The sequence below is a fragment of the Mesoplodon mirus genome (genome assembly GCF_964341445.2).
Source record: "Mesoplodon mirus genome assembly, chromosome: 7".
In the NCBI taxonomy this organism is placed as follows: Eukaryota; Metazoa; Chordata; class Mammalia; order Artiodactyla; family Ziphiidae; genus Mesoplodon; species Mesoplodon mirus.
The window spans coordinates 88,537,870-88,554,210 of record NC_138983.1 but is presented as its reverse complement, the minus strand read 5'-3'; the positions used below and the strand labels follow the sequence as shown (position 1 = coordinate 88,554,210).

General features: G+C 44.8%; 1 long non-coding RNA gene and 1 pseudogene across 2 annotated transcripts in view; both read left to right on the top strand.

Moving 5' to 3' along the window:
• The first annotated feature begins 3,075 nt into the window (after positions 1–3,075).
• LOC309807700 overlaps positions 3,076–16,341 on the top strand; it is a 54,576-nt gene continuing 41,310 nt past the window's right edge. The window contains exon 1 of the long non-coding RNA XR_014294636.1: positions 3,076–3,557. This is a non-coding gene — a long non-coding RNA (uncharacterized lncRNA). The remainder of the gene's footprint in view (positions 3,558–16,341) is intronic.
• The window catches only part of LOC309808039 (3-hydroxyisobutyrate dehydrogenase, mitochondrial-like), a 39,354-nt pseudogene continuing 27,182 nt past the window's right edge, over positions 4,170–16,341 (top strand). Inside the window, exon 1 of the transcript in view lies at positions 4,170–4,319. The product of the transcript in view is annotated as a 3-hydroxyisobutyrate dehydrogenase, mitochondrial-like (transcript). The remainder of the gene's footprint in view (positions 4,320–16,341) is intronic.

The following is a 16,341-nucleotide window of genomic DNA, read 5'->3' as shown; positions in this document are numbered from 1 at the left end:
TGGTCACCCTATGTAAACAGTAACAATTCCAACTGCAATAGCAATGGCCAAGGACCTCTAGGGTCTTACTGACCAGGCAGAGTTCTTTACCTGGCGGGGAAAGTGACACAGGAGGGAGGGAGGAGTCTAAGGAAGAACATCCCACACGACAATGTGTGCCAATGGCCCTGGGCCCAAGGTCACACCTGACCAGGGCTTGCTTTTTGTTTTCTCTAATTTACTTTTTCCCACGTGGGTATGCAATTGTCCGAATGCCATTTATTGAAAACTCCTTCATTTCCCCACTTTCTGTCATATCAGGTTCTCACATATCTCCTTCTGGACCTTTATTCTATACCATAGAGCTGTACGTCCCATCCTTGCACCACTAGGGATGTTTCATCACTCTAACGTTATTTTTTATTCATTTATTTTTTTGGCCGTGCCGTGCGGCATGTGGGATTTTATTTCCCTGACCAGGGATCGAACCCGCGCCCCCTGCAGTGGAAACTCGGAGTCTTAATCGCTGGACCTCCAGGGAAGTCCCCAGGGCTTGCTCTGACATCCATCGAATGGTGGCGGGTGGACTCGGGGAGCAGCTGTCTGTGAGCCATCCTGTGTAGAAATGCAGGGTGGAGGGCAGGACAGCTGGAGCGGGAGGGGAAGAGGCGGAAGAGGGAGGGAGGGAGGGCGGGCGAGAGACAGACAGAGAGTTTCCGGAGACAATAGCTCTGGCCATGTCCTAGGGCATGAAAGCTGAAAATAGCTCCTAGTGCCCTGAGCCTTGGAGCCGCAGCCTGTGAGCCAGGGTGACTGGCTCTCCTCCCTGGTGTGTGTGTGTGTGGGTAGCTCTGGGCTTCTCAGGCTGGGAATGGGATGCACGGAGCAGGGACGGAGTAGGGACCCTTCTCTCTGGGACCTCGCGAGCCATCCTTAGCTCACAAAGCTGAGCCACTCCTGGCCCTACGAGTGGGGGGCTTATCCTCCCTGTCCCCTGGATCACACCGCCTCACACACAACTTCCCCATGTGTGCTCCCAGCAGCCAAGAGAATCTGTTTTTAAAAGATTTGGGGGAGGGGGGTAAACATACAAACAAGAGCAGAATGGATACTTTTTCAGAATGGGAATGGCTCTGTGTAACCCCACCCCCAGGGAAACCACAGTCCTGACCTCTAACACCCTTGACGAGTCAGCCTTGGTCTGGGCTTGCGGACCCATGGAAGCTTCCTCATCCCCTCTTTCAGACCCTGTCTCTCCCTCGGCGTCTTTGTGTGAAGCACCTGGGGAAGTGGCACTGCTCGGCTGTACTGCTGCTAGAACTCCACCTGGGCTCCACCAGGCTCCAGCCCCCCGCCCTGTGCGCCTCTCTGACCCTGAGGCACCTCAACTGGTAGGAGCGGCATCACCTTCCCTCCCAGGACTTGTGACACTTAAGGGAGACACCGAAAAGACAAGCGTTTGGCTCCCTGGCTGGCAGAGAGCAGGTGCTCAATTGTTATAAGTGTCTGTATCAGTGAGGCTTCTCCAGACAAACAGAATCCATAGGGTGTGTGTGTGTATATACACACACATACATATGTACACGCATACAAAAATATACAGCTGTGTATATATGCAGTATGCATACAGACATATACACATATAGTATATGCAATACACACATACATATATACACACATATGTAAAATGCATCGTTTGTATATATACAGTATGTATACACACATACAATACACATATACATATACACTATACATACACACATAAAATGCATAGTTTGTATATATACAGTATGTACACATGCATATAACATATGCAATAGACACACCTAGTACATATATATCATACATATATACACACATACAAAGATATTTAGATGTGTATATATACAGTATACATACATATATAATATATGCAATACACGTACATACATATAGACACATATATACACCTACATATAAAAGCATGTAGCATAAAAATATATATGTACTGTACATATAAATTCATCATATATATACATATATATCATATATATAAGATATATACACATACATATACACAATGTATACACACACATACACACCTATGTGTAAATATGCGCATGTACATACACATATAAATACATATGCAAGTGTGTCTATATATAGTATATATATATATACATATAATACCTATGCAACATATACACATACAGGTATACAACATATATACACACCTATATATAAATATACACTGTATACATACATACGTACAGCGTACATACACTGTATATATACACACACCCATATATCAATATATGGGTGTGTGTATATATACAGCATGTTCACATTTATGATATGTATACTATATATATACACATACATACATGTATACAATATATACACACAAATATATAGGCTTGTATGTATACTGTATATAGTACTTACACATATAATACAAACGCACGCACATATAAACATGTGTGTACATATATATAATATGTATACACATATACAAATTAATAGGCTTGTATATATTCAGTATTTTTACATATATAGTTTTGTTTTAAGGAGTTGACTCATGTGACTGTGAGGCAGGCAAGTCCAGGCAGGACTCTGGGCTGGAGACACAGGGAAGAGCTGATGTCCCAAGGCCACTGGAGGAACAGTTCCCTCTTTCTAGGGAACCTCATTTTTCTCTCCAGTCCTTCAACTGATGGACGAGGCCCACCCACGCCGCGGCATTGACAGTCTCCTTTACGCAAAGTGGACCAATTTCAGTGTTAATCTCTTCTGAAAAATACCTTCCTGGCCACATCTGGAATAATGTTTGTGGTTGCCGGGGCCCCACGCAGTGCGCACATGAGATTAACCATCCCCGTGGCGATGATGACACTTTATTTTCTCCCTTGACCATTGTCCCTACTATTCCAATTAAAATGGCAGTGCCACGAGGGCAGGGCATTTCCTTTTTTGCCAGTACTGAGCGTCCGCGGTCTGGTGCCTAGCATAGGCTAAATACACGGCATTTTTGTGAACAGAAGCCGGGATTCCAGCTGTCATATTTAATGAGGAATTATAGTCTTCTTATTGGGGGGGGGTCACGGTACGTCAAGGGCGGGAGTCGAACCCGCCACCCCAGGCCCCGAGGGGTCTCCTCGGGTCCCCACTTCGGGCCGGTGGGTGTGGCTGGGGGCAGCCGAAGACGTGCGTGCGTGCGTGCGTGAGAGCGGGCGTGTCCACAGGGTGGGCCGCGCGCGCCGCGAGTGGTTCGGCCCGGTCCCCGGCTCATTGTGCTCGCCTCACGCAGGCCCGAGTTCGCAGCAGCGCTGGAGGCCCGGGGCCTGTGACCACAAAGAGGGAGCCGGGGGCCGGACAGGAGCGCGGCGGAGGCGGCTGAGGCCCAGGCCAGGCCCCCTCCCCTCACTGCCCGCCTGCCTGTTTGCCCCGCCCCCGCCGGCGGCGCCGCGCCCCTCCCCCAACCGGCAGATTAGCACGGTGCGGGGGCGGCGCGCGAAGACATGGGGGAGAAGCTGGAGCTGAGGCTGGAATCGCTCGTGGGGGCCGAGCCCGCCGTCTGCCCGTGGCCGCTGCCGGTCTACGTAAGTGCCACCCGTCCCCTCCTCCCGGACCCCCGCCCCTCTTCCCCCACGGCGGGCGCTGAGCCCACCGAGAAACGGAGCCACTCGAGTCGCCAGACCTTCTTTGGAGCCCCCCTTCCCGCCCCGCCGTGGTTCTCCGCGGCCTTTTCCAGCCCCCGCGCGCAGGGTGGGCAGAGGGGAGCCGGCGCCGGCCGGGGGCGCAGACTCGGCCGCGGGGACCCCGGGCTTCTGAGGGGCGCCCGAGCCGGTCTGCGGTTGGCTCTGCAGGGCTGGGGACCCCGGTCTCCCCGGGCCTGGACTGCCGGCGGGCTTGCCCTTCTGTACTTTAGGATTTGACATGTAGGGTTTCTTTTGCCTGGTAGTTTATTCTTAGCGCTGTCAACGTGCTTAGGTTTTTTGTGTTTTTTTTTTGAGGGCACCCTTTCCTCCCTCTCTCCAGTTTTTTGTGTTTCTGTTTTGTTTTGTTTTAGTTAGGCATTTTGTCCCTCTGATCTTGAGTGGGTGGGCTGGCAGGACACTTGGAGAGGAGGCGTGCTGTCCCCTGATCTTGAGTGGCCTTTGGAAAATGACACGCCAAAGGGAAATTTACACACAAGTCCGGTGATTGCAGAAATGCAGGGTGTCCGGCCAGGTGGGCGCCCGGCCTCTCGTCCCCTGTGGCGGCGTGGTGCGCGTGTACCTTGTCTCAGGGTTTACGCTTGGGCCCCGCAGCCCACCTTCCGGAGGGAAAACGCAGCGGGCGGCTTGGGCCGGCGCCCTTTCGTGCGCTCAGCTTGCGGGGGACCGGCCTCCAGGCGACCCGGCGGGGAAGCCCGCGCGACCCGCGCGTGTGTGTCAGTTTTGTGGAAAGTGTGTCGCGGCCGGGGTCGGGACGCTGGGACCGCCTGGAGCCGATGTTGACTCCGAGCCCCGGTTCTCCGCAGTTATCTGAGGTCCGAGGGTTTCCAGCCCTCCACTGCGCACTGGCGCTTTCTATTTTTGCCCTTCCTGTGCCTGGAGGCGCGGCTGAGCCTGGTCTCTGGCTTTTCCGGTTGGGTAACTCCAGGCGGCCCGGGTGGGCGGCCTGAGCAGCAGTGGGCCGGGCGGGGAGACATGCCAGGGGAGGGAAACTGAAAGTGGGGAGAACCTTCAGAACTCCAGCTGATCCACTTGCCTCGCCTCCCCGCCCCTCTTACTGCATTTGTCATGCAGGGGATGGCTGGCCGGCACATTTTTCAAAATGTACGAATTTGTGTGTCCTTAGTAGCCGTGAAGCATAGTTCACTTGTAGTGCACAGTTGTGGGAGTTTTGATCGCCATCAGGCGGCAGAGCAATCCTGTCATCCTATTTGCTGCCCTTTGGCGCCAGGGTGCCTCTAGCCTCTTGGCCACTAATCTCCTCTCCGTCCCTAAGGTTTTGGCTTTTCCAGAAAGTCAGATAAACGGAACAACAGCATGTAGCTTTTTGATTCTGGCTGCTTTGGCTCAGCAAAACCTATGCGAGATTCCTCCCGGGTTTGTTTTTTTTGCTGTTGTTTTAAATATTTATTTAGGTAGTTATTTACTTGGCTGTGCTGGGTCTTAGTTGCGGCACATGGGATCTTCATTGCCGCGTGCAGTATGTTTTAGTTGCGGCGTGGGGGATCTAGTTCCCTGAGCAGGGATGGACCCCGGGCCCCTTGCATTGGGAGTGTGGAGTCTTAGCCACTGGACCACCAGGGAAGTCCGTCATCCCTGTTGTTGCGGGTATGAGAAGCCACTCCTTTTTCTGGCTGTGTTGTATTCCATTTTCCGTTTGTCCATTCGCGTGCGGGTGGCAGGACTTGTGGGATGTTTCCAGTTTTGAGGGGATCAGGAATAAAGCTGCTGTAAACATTCCAGGGCAGGTTTCCATGTGAACTTGGGTTTTTACCTCACTTGAGAAAATACTCAGGAGTGGGACTGGGGTCTGTGCTAAGTGTATGTTTAACACCCCTTCTGCATCTTAGAAATTGGTATTTTTGAATATTGGAAGAGTTTAGAAATCCACTGTGACCCAGCACCCAGGCACTTGAAACGAAGTTGAAAGTTCATCTGGAGATGGTCACGTTGTCGCCGTCACTGTCTTTTCTTCGAGGCAGAGCAAGGCCACAGATGTGTAACCCTTGTAAGGAAGGCCTCGTGTGTCCAGGCCGTGGCAGGACCTGGCTATCTATAGTGGTGGGCGGTTCTGCAGTGGAGAGCGTCTTTCCCTTGCTGGCCAGACCTCGCTTGGCAGGGTGCGGGGTGTGCTGCCTGCCTGGCCGGGCGCTCTTTCTGCCGGTCAGCAGCCGTTCCTGGTGTGTCTGTCCTACTACCAGGCAGGCGGTCAGGGGCCCTAGTGACGTGCTCAGCGAGCCGCAGCCTTCCTAAAGCTTTGCGGGTAATGTCTGCTACCCTCCCATTTCCCTGCTGAGGAATTTTGCTTTCTCATGGGAAGTGAGGGGCCAGTACTTTATAAGAGTTCATATTTTGTGATGACTCGATGCTGAATACATTAAGAAAATGGGCTCCTTCCAGAAGGTTAACTTCTCAGAAGGTCAGATTTCGCATGTGACTGCACGTTTGAAATGAGTGAGCTTGTTTGTTCATGGATTCATTCATTCTGCAAGCACCTCCTGGATATTTACAGTGAGTGTTCCAGGGGGCGCGGAGGACAGTAGACAGTATTTTTTTTTTTTTTGAATTTTATTTTATTTTTTTATACAGCATGTTCTTATTAGTCATCAATTTTATACACATCAGTGTATACACGTCAATCCGAGTCGCCCAGTTCAGCACACCACCATCCCCACCCCCCACGGCTTTCCTCCCTTGGTGTCCATACGTTTGTTCTCTACATCCGTGTCTCAACTTCTGCCGTGCAAACTGGTTCATCTGTTTGAGACAGCTTTGTACTTCCCGCTTCCAGGGGCTCTTGTGTGGGCGCTGCGAAGCGGGGTTTTAGATGGTGCAAGGTGAAGGGTGGGCACTAGAACCGGTGCCCAGTGTCCGGGTGTGCGTGCGCTAGATGGGGCGTGTGGCCTAGGACTCCTGCCGGCTCGGTGACCCCGGCCGAGTGCTCTAAGGCTTCTAGGTCTCAGTATTCTCATCTGTAGCATGGGCTGAACAGGACTCACTCTCTCTGGAGGTTACAAGGTCGAACTGTGTTAATGCTTGTAGACCCTACAATGTAGAACACTTAGGACAGTTTGGAGCATCGTTAATTGTTCCACAGATATTACCTGGTCTGTTGAACAACTTTGCCTGGTACACGCCAAAGCGATTAGGAAATTGGTATATCCCAGCTTCATTTCCTTTCCATTAAAACAGGGCTCAGGAAAAAAAAATCTGTTTTTCAGTAGTCGTATCATATAGTGGAAAGAACACTGGTGTGAAGGCAGCCTAGGGTTTGAATTCCAGGGCTTATGCTGTCTGTGGCCTGGGCAGGTTACTTTTGAACTGCAATCCCCACACTTGTAAAATGACATTAAAAACCACTCTTTCTGTGGGTTCTTAGAATTAATTAAGCAGGTTATGTGTGTAAAGTATCCTGGCACTTGAATGAGTTGTCAGAACCAAGGGCTGCTGGAGACGATGCTTCCGCCCTAGGTAATCTCCCCTTCTACTGGGCGGCAGGTAAGCACAAGCACAGTAGTCAGTGCTCTGGAAGAAGTGAGTTCTGGTGCTACAGAGCACAGAATCTTTCTTTTTAATTTAATTATTATTTTATATTGGAGGATAGTTGATTTACAATATTGTGTTAGTTTCAGGCGTACAGTAAAGTGATTCCGTTATACATATATCCATTCCTTTTCAGATTCTTTTCCCGTACAGTTTGTTCCAGGCCATGGTGTAGAGTTCCCTGTGCTGTGCAGTAGGTCCTTGTTGATGATCTGTTTGATATAGAGTCGTGTGTCTATGTTAATGCCAAAGTCCTAATGTATCCCTCCCCCCCCCCAACCTTCCCCCTTTGCAGAGCACAGAATCTTGGAAGGGAAAGTTCAGGGTAGGCTTCTTGGAGGAGGTGCCATCCTTTCTAAGGATATGTAGAAGCTCCTGGGGTGGCAGGAGGGAGCAGTGTGTGTCAAAGTTTGAGAAATATAAGAAAATATGGCAAAACTAAGGTATAGGACTCAAACTCAGGGTTTGGGAAAGAAATGAGAGTTGATACTGGAAACCTAGTGGGACCCAACAGAACGGGGCCTTGTTTGTCCTGTCAGAAGTTTAGATGTTTATCCTGAAGGCTGTGGGAAACCCTAAAGAACAGTGAGATGGACTTCTGGTTTAGAGACTCACTTGGACCTCCATGTGCAAGGCACTTGATTGGGTGCAGGGTGAATTGTAATCTAAGGTTCCCACTTAAGTTATAAAAGGTTGGACTGGATTTTGCAGATCTGAGAGAGAATGGGTGGGGCCTGGTGACCAGTTAGAAAAGGGAGGGCAGCAAGCGCGGGTGACAGTTTACAGCTGCATCTTTTTGAGAGATACAGAGCACAGTAGGAAGGTATTGGGGGTGGGGAGAGGATCTTACTTCATCTTCAGTGCTTTAGAGGGGCCTGGTAGACAGGTCTGGGCCCAAGGTTCAGATGTGGGCTTTTGGGGAGGAGAGGTGTTTGAAGGCATGGGAGAGACTTAGGTTACCCACAAGAAGATCCAAAGAATCATAGGTCTGAGGGCTTTTTAAGTGGGTATACTGAGGAAGTTTATAAGCTGAAAGAAAGCAGCCAGCAGAGAAAGGGTGTGGAGATCTAGGAGAGGAAATGATTGTTCATTTGTTTTCAAAAAGCTGAATACTTATCGTGTGCCTGGCCCTTTTCTAGGATCTGGGGTTCTCACCATGTGTTACTTCTTCTGCAAGGACAGTTCAACTCATTCCCTGGTGAAGAGAAGTCAGATTATTCTTTGCATCCCATTCAGGTGTAGGAACTGTTCTGTACCTCTGAAGGGACTTTACTTAACCAGAGTAATAAGTTAGAAATCAAAAGAAGTTAGAGCTGGAAGGGACCTTAAAAGCCACTGTACTTAATTTTGCCTAATATTTTACATTGATTGTAAGAAAAATGCAGAGCCCATTCTCTTCAGAATTCCTTCACTGAACTTTCTTTATGACTTTCATCCAGTGGGTCTAGCTTGTAAATTTTGGCCTCCTCCTAAATTTGCTTCTTCATCCACATTACATTTTGCCCCGACTCTGGCAGAAACTCCTGGGTGGTTTTGCGGCCCCTGGTCTCAGTTCCTCTAAGTTCATCTGCCTACTCGGGTTGAGTGATCTTCTAACATGACAAGATATGCCTGAAATAATGCTGCTAATGGCTTGCCCACACAGAGTTAGTGCATACTAGCCGCCCAGCGTGTGCTCTGCACAGAAGCCTGTAATCTGAACTGTGCTTTGCCAAGCCTCCTGGGGCTCTTTGGCCCTGAGGAAGGGGAGCTTTTTGTGATCACTCCCTTTATCTAGTCGGTCCTTCAGCTGCGGGGCGCCTTTTTCTCATCAGCGGAGGCACCCTTACTCAGCCAGTGGTAGCCCCAGGCCTCATCACCTGTGGGATACAAGCCATGCTCTCTCCCAGGCTTGCTTGGGCCAACATCTCTATTTTCATTTCTGTCTCTTCTCACACTTGGACCCCTGGTCTTTAGTCATCCCCACCTGCAGTATTTACAGTGCCCAGCAGGTGTCAGGCTTGAGTGTCTTTGCACAGGTGCTCCCTGTGCAGCTAATGCACCTCCTACTCCACCTCTGCGTAGCCTCATCTTTCCAGACTGTACTTCAGGGTTATCATGAAGCCGTCACTTAGATACAACTTTTGGCCTCCATAGGCACTTCTGTGCTTTATCTCATGTGATTGAAATTTTGACTTTATAGATCTTCCTCCTTAATGAGGCTTTAAGGACAGGAGTCATTTCTAATCCTTAGCACAGAGCAGATGCTTTTTAAAGGTGATAAAATGTATGGTTTAAATGACTCATTTTACAATAATTTTGCTTTAGCTTCTGATAGAAATAAAGTTTCCGGATGTTGTGTTCCTGCAATAAGAAATAAAGATGTGACCTTCCAGTTGTGTAAAGCCCATCAATGCTGTGTAAGTGCGTCAGGTGCGCTAAGGAACGTGGAGCCAAGTGGGCTAGTTGTGAGAGAGAGAGACTTAACTATGTTAACAAAGGTAAGCCTTCATTGTGTCCTGCCAACATTTGACAGTTGCTTTTGGGCAAACTAAATTTATAAAATTTTAAACTGTTCCTCCCCATTAAAGGGATTGAATATTTGGCCACTTTGGTGCACCTGTGTCTTGCGAATTGTCCAATTGGAGATGGAGGTTTAGAAAGTGAGTTTCAGTCTTGTTTAAGTCTCTTCCCATCAGACTGGTCTCGTGATTTCCTACACACCATGTTACTTCCTGTCTACCTTTCCTTGGTGTTGTTCATGCGTGGATTGTCTCCTGTACCTGCTCAAACCTTGGTCCATTCTCATTTGTACTATGGAAGTTTGTCATGCCGGATACTGTCAGAACTAATTTTACTTAAGTTTGTGTTAAGGTGCAAAGCACACGTTTTGTATATTATCTGTTTTTTTGTGTTTGCTTATATTTTTATGGTTTCTCTTCAAGAAATATTATGAGTAGGGAAATAACAAGACGTAAAGAGAAAAAAGTCATCATTCTCTTTTAAGTTGTTAGAACACCTACCTGCAATCATAATGCACTGTGGTATGTGTTAAAATAGGAAATATGTGTCATGTCCCGTAGGAGCAGGAAAGTCAGTGGTGTTAGTGAGGGTGTGTCATGGAAGTAATCACAAAGCAGGTGACTGCTGGTTGGGGTCCTGAAACATTAGCGTGTGTTCCCTGTGTCCAGTAGTGGTCTGGAGAGGTCAGGAAGCGTGCCTTTCAATTTGAGGGAACAGAGGGTTTGAGGTCCTCTCTGTTCTATTGCTCTAGTATAGTATACTGCATAGCAGCTCATAAAATACTGTGTTTATAGTTGATATTTAAATCGCTGATTGATCATCAAGATTGGGATGTATCATTGGAAATGAAAATAGGAAGAGTCTTATGCTTTTTAGGTTTTTCCTTTTTTTCCAATGTCTCAGAAGGCTCTTTGATGGGGGACTTTTTATTCTCCCATACAATTGCATGAATACTTATACCCTGGCACTTATTTTAATGGCATTTTCAATTTATAAATGTCTCTGAAACACATACTGTAAACTATTTGAGGGTAATGACCATGGCCATTGATGACACATCTTAAATGTGCATCGTGTTAATATTTGAGTGTCAGGTGGTCTACCATCAGTGCTTCCTTTCACCCAGTTTTCTTCCTCATTTCCTTCTCCAAATTTGTCTCATTTTTCTACTCTCCCTTTTGCTTCTCTATTCTTGCTTTCTCTTTCCCATTGCATGTGTCATTCTTCTTCTTTTTCTTCTTCTCCTTCTGACTTCATTATTATGGCCAACCAAAACCTTTTCTAGGATTGTCTCTATCTTCCTTTCCTCTTCATTGCCATCCACAAACTCTTAGAGAATATTCTTGCTTGACTCCCTTACTTCCTAGCATACCCATGTACTTCCTGGTCACTTTAGAACATTGAAAAGGGTTGGAATTTTTAAAAATAGGTAATTATAATCAGTCTTCTTTCACCTCTGGCATAAGACTCTTCTTCCTCAATCTGACTATTCTTAAATCTAGAAGTACTCCAGCTCATTGGTCTCCCTTACCCCCATGTTCAGGCCAAAGAACTTGTGAAACCTTAGCCCTGTTTAATACTTGAATTTATCAAAACATAAGAGGGCTAATTCTGCCTAAGGGCACCAAAGAAGAACAAAGATGCCACAAATAAACGTTTAGTCCAGATTTATAATGGACTCTTAAGTGCCTAGTTGAGTGCTAACCGTTAACTCACTTGAACACCAGGGAGGTCATGACACAAACTAACATGTTAATTGTGTAGACACTTCACTTCACCATTCCTCAATGTAGCTGATAAACTGCATCCAGTTAGCTTAAATAACATGAATGATGAATTTCCCTGTGTATATAAATTGGGAGTTTCTAAAGTTTTCTTTTTCCCTTTGTACAACTACTGACTGGCACCTCGCTTGGTCAGTGCAATAGGAAATGATGACTAAGAAACACATTGTCTCAATATCAGTGGACATAATGTCCTAGTAGTCTATAAAAATCTCAAAATTCTTAATCTAAAAGGTAGGTCTGCCAATCTTATATCCTTTTCCTTTGTTAACGTAAGTATCCAATCTATGAAGGTCTCAGTTTCCTTACTTAGAATACGAGGTGGATAGATTTGCTAATATCTAGGGACCTTTCCAATTTTAATATTCCCTAGTTATAAGGGCTGAGCCAAATACAATGGCTCCCTTAATCATTAACCTCGCTCATGATGAAAGTTATCAGCAAGTTCTACTTGTAAGAGATCAAACATTCATATCCATGTATATTGTAGCACATTGACTTTTACAGAACTCCAAGTAACACAACATAGTTACATTCATAGACTTAAGGTCACTGTGGTATACTTTACAATTTTTCTTTTCCCTAGGAAGGAAATGTAGATTCCTAGGAAGGGATTTCTTTCTCTGCCTTTCAGTAATGTAAGCCTTTTATTATCTCTTGGATCCTAAAAATGGGTAGGGTTTTGGCAGGTGGAGCTTAGGACAGACATTCCAGGTGACAGGGACAACAGGAGAAAGGGCAGAAGGAAGAATGGATTTTCAGAAAGACTTGATATCTTACATGATGAGAGCAGCATTTCACAATCTCTGTCCTGCAGAACACTGGTTTTAGATGATGTTAATGTAGTTACAAGACAGAAGCATTTGGGAAGAGCTGTACTCTACATCCCGACATGAAATTCAAGTTTCACTTTGTTACATTACATACTCTGAAAAGTTTTGGAGGAAGGAATTGATTTATTTTTGTTTAATTCAGTCTTACTCACAGTTACTTGACAAACCTATATTCAGCTGATGGGACTGTATTTTGTGAAAGGCCAATCGGAGAAATGGTGAGATGGAGCTTAGGATATTTCTCTGTTGGGACAGGCATGTGATTATTTTTCTTATAATTCTTTACTGTTTGTCGTAACAATTGTTACTTTGCAGGAGTGAGTTTTTTTTTTTTTTACATCTTTATTGGAGTATAATTGCTTTACAGTGTTGTGTTAGTTTCTGCTGTGTAACAAAGTGAATCAGCTATATGCATACATATATCCCCAGGATTCAGTTTTAAGCCCTCTGTTTTTACCTGAGTTATTGGGAATCTTAGAAAGCTCAACAGTCCTGGAGTCTTCATCTCTGATGTAGTTTCCAGAAGCTCCTGGCACTTACCACTATTTCCTCTTGATTCTTTTCCTCCGACTTCAGACTTCTTACGATTATGAGCTGATGGTTTTCTCAGCCTCTAGTGTCAAAACCAGCTACCTCACTCATCTTCATTGTCTCAGTTACAAGGTGCAATATTTCCCATGTTTATATGTGTCAAAATATAAGTCAGGGATTGATACATAGCATATGCATAATAAAAATTGTATTTCTTTTTTTTCTTTGTTCAGAGGTATCCAAACACTGGCCAAGTTCTTAAATTGAAAGTAGAGTGATCTAACTTATTCAGCTCATCCAACCATCAATGTTGAATATTTGTCTTTTTTCTTACACATATTTCTTGTATTCCAATTGTGACATTCTAGAGCACAGTGAGTACATTTATAACTTATTACTGCATTACTACCTTGGCTATTCCTTGACCAAAATTTACTTCATACAACTGACAGCCTAATTAACCTACTAGAGTTTTTTTTAATGTACGCATACATTAAAAAAAAAACTCTAGTAGGTTAACTGCATTGCTAATAACTGAATTTTTACATCTCTATGCACCCATGTATGCAACACCAGATCAAGATATTATAAAATATTTCTAACACCCTACACGGTTCTCTGTTACTTCTTTCTGTTCCATACTCTCCCAGGGCAACACCTAAGCTGACCTCTATCACCATATATGACATACATGGAAAGACACAGTGTGTATTCTTTGGTATCTGGCCTCTGGTTACATATCATTATATCAGTAGTTTATTGTTTTATTGTGTTTTCCTGATTTTTTAAACCTAGACATTCATACAGTGTCAAAGTACCACTGAGTTCTTCATATTATTATGCTGACCTCCATCTTCAGGGGCTTTCCACAGTCTTCCATGTGTCTTTGCACCTACATTCTCTTCCATCTAATTATGTTTCATTTAACCAACCTCAGCCAGCCTTCCTCCATATTCCCCAACACGTAGCACTCCTGTGTTCAGCCAGTTTTGTCCCCTATTCCATAAGCCCTTTGTGCCATTCCTGACACTGTGCCTGTTCCCTGCCCGGAAGGCCTGTTCCCTACCCTCTATATACTTGTTCAAGACTCAGTTTAAATGCTACCTGTTCTGAGAAGTCTTCTCAGAAGAAGCCAGTACTTTTTGGAAGCCTTCTTTAATGAAATCCCATAGCAAGTGTAATCTGTCCTCCCTGATCTGGTATTTAATTATCCATTGTTCCTATCATATAGTGTTTGTTTTCCTTGTGTGCTGTTATTATTTATTGAAGCAGATTACAGTGACTTGAACCAGGAACTGGGTCATTTTCCTCTTCATTTTAGCGCAAGTTTCTGTGATATGAAGTTAAACTCTTTTTCCCTCACTTCCCATTCACCCTCAGCAGTTGTTAAACATGAAGTACAAGTGAAACTTATTGGTTAACAGGTTTTTGTGGTCCTTGGTTCTGGTCCCTAGGTCTAAGCTGCACTTCTGTAGTGCTAATTTGACTGATTTCTTATTGTCACATAACTCAGGCATTAACTAAATCATTACAAATTTAGCTACATATAAGATAGTATAAGAAAAACCCAGTGGATATCAAAAGTTTTGGCCTGGAGGAGAGTGTTGTATGAGTCCTAGTTTGGTGGGACTCACACTTAATGATCGAGCCTTCCAATATTCCACTGTAAGTAAGAAAGAGGTATGCAAATATATGGTTAATATTTAACAGTGTTGATAGAAAAGAGAAGAGAGAAAGGGATGACAGATACTTTGAGGGCCTTTTAGAATTCATGAACGATTATGATTGGATGGGGAAAAAGAAGAACCGAGGGCTAACCTCCCACAAGTGAGGTCAGGAAAGAGAGAAGGGCTCATCTGGTATGCAGGTAGAGAGGTTTGACCTACAGAATCTTAGAAAACCTCAACAATCTGAGCAGCGTTGGCAAGAGGCAAACTAAAGGGCTAACAAAAGTCTGCAAAAGTCTCACACAAAGAACTCTGGCATGGTGTTCATCATCTAGCTAATCCTAACATGCAGACATTTATGAGAGTAAAGTCAGGTCTTTACCAGAGTGGGTTTCTTATTTGGGCAACTGGGTCAAATGAAGAAAGGCAGGTGTAGGCTGCCAGAGTAATAAATAAGGAGAGGAAAAACAAAAAGAATGAGACATATCATTCATCAGTGATTTCCCCCCAGTATTCTTAGCCTCCAGCTTATCTCCATCTTACTGCTAACACAGGAACTAGACCGAACAGTGAGGTAAAAGGTCTCTACAGAAACTGAGGTAATATAGAAAATAAAAAATAAAACATAAAATTGTAAATTTTCTTCCTAGGGGTAATTGAGATGATAGTTCAATAATAACATAAGATCAGGTGAAGTCTACAGCTTTTAGAAAAGCTGGATAAAGTAAGAAAACATCTGTTCGCTGGCATCTGAATGTTAGAGAGACACCAAGACATGTGGGCCAAGTTGTGGAGAGAAGGGAAACACAGACGCAAGCTTGACATTTGGTGCAGCTTTTCTCCTTTGGGCATTTGCTGATTCAAATCTTACAGCCTAGGAACTGAAAAGCCAAGGAGTTCAAAAGACTCTAACCACAGAAGCCAAAGGGCAACAGCTCAAGCTAAAGGCAACAACTAATGGAATGAGAAGCTAAGTGTATCTTTAGTCTCACAGGGCTGTGGGAACCATTACATTTAAAGCCTAACAAATACAAGGGTAGCTGGGAACAGGGAGAATCCGAACTTTCACATGGTAATCCCAAATGGCAACACCCGTAGGGAAGGACAAGACAGAAATAGACCAACCTTCACACAGACTGAAAAATGGCTTTGAATGAGCTCAAACTGAGAATGGACTAAGGTTACCAGTCCCTATAGTAAGTGTCTGCCTTGGGCCAAAGTAAATCTTTTCAAGAGAAAGATAACAACATCCAGAATGTGGAGGTATCTTTATAGTTTCCTAAAATAAGTTAAGCCCAATTTTAGTATAAAAAATAATTGGACATAACCAGGAAAAAGACTAAATGATCAAAAGTTCAAAAAAAGAAGAAAGAAAGAAAAAAGACAACATAAATAGACACAGCAGGACAAGAGTTAGCAGGCCTTGGTTAAAAAAAAAACAACAAAACTACTATGGTTAAACAAAGAAAATAGACACATGGCAAATAAGCATATGAAAAGATGCTACACATTCCATGTCATCAGTGAATTTTGAGTTAGAACAATAATGAGATACCACTACACACCTATTTAAATGGCTAAAATCCCAAAACTGAAATACCGAAGTTGGTGATGATGCAGAACAATTGGAATTCTCATTTGTGGCTAGTGGGATACTTGGCAGTTTCTTACAAAATAAACGTACTTTTACCATACAGTGATCTAGTAATCCTGCTCTTTGGTATTTACCCATAGGAACGGAAAAGTTCTGAAAAGTTATGAAAGTAAGAGCCTTTACAGTGAGAAAATTCTATGATTCTATGGTTTT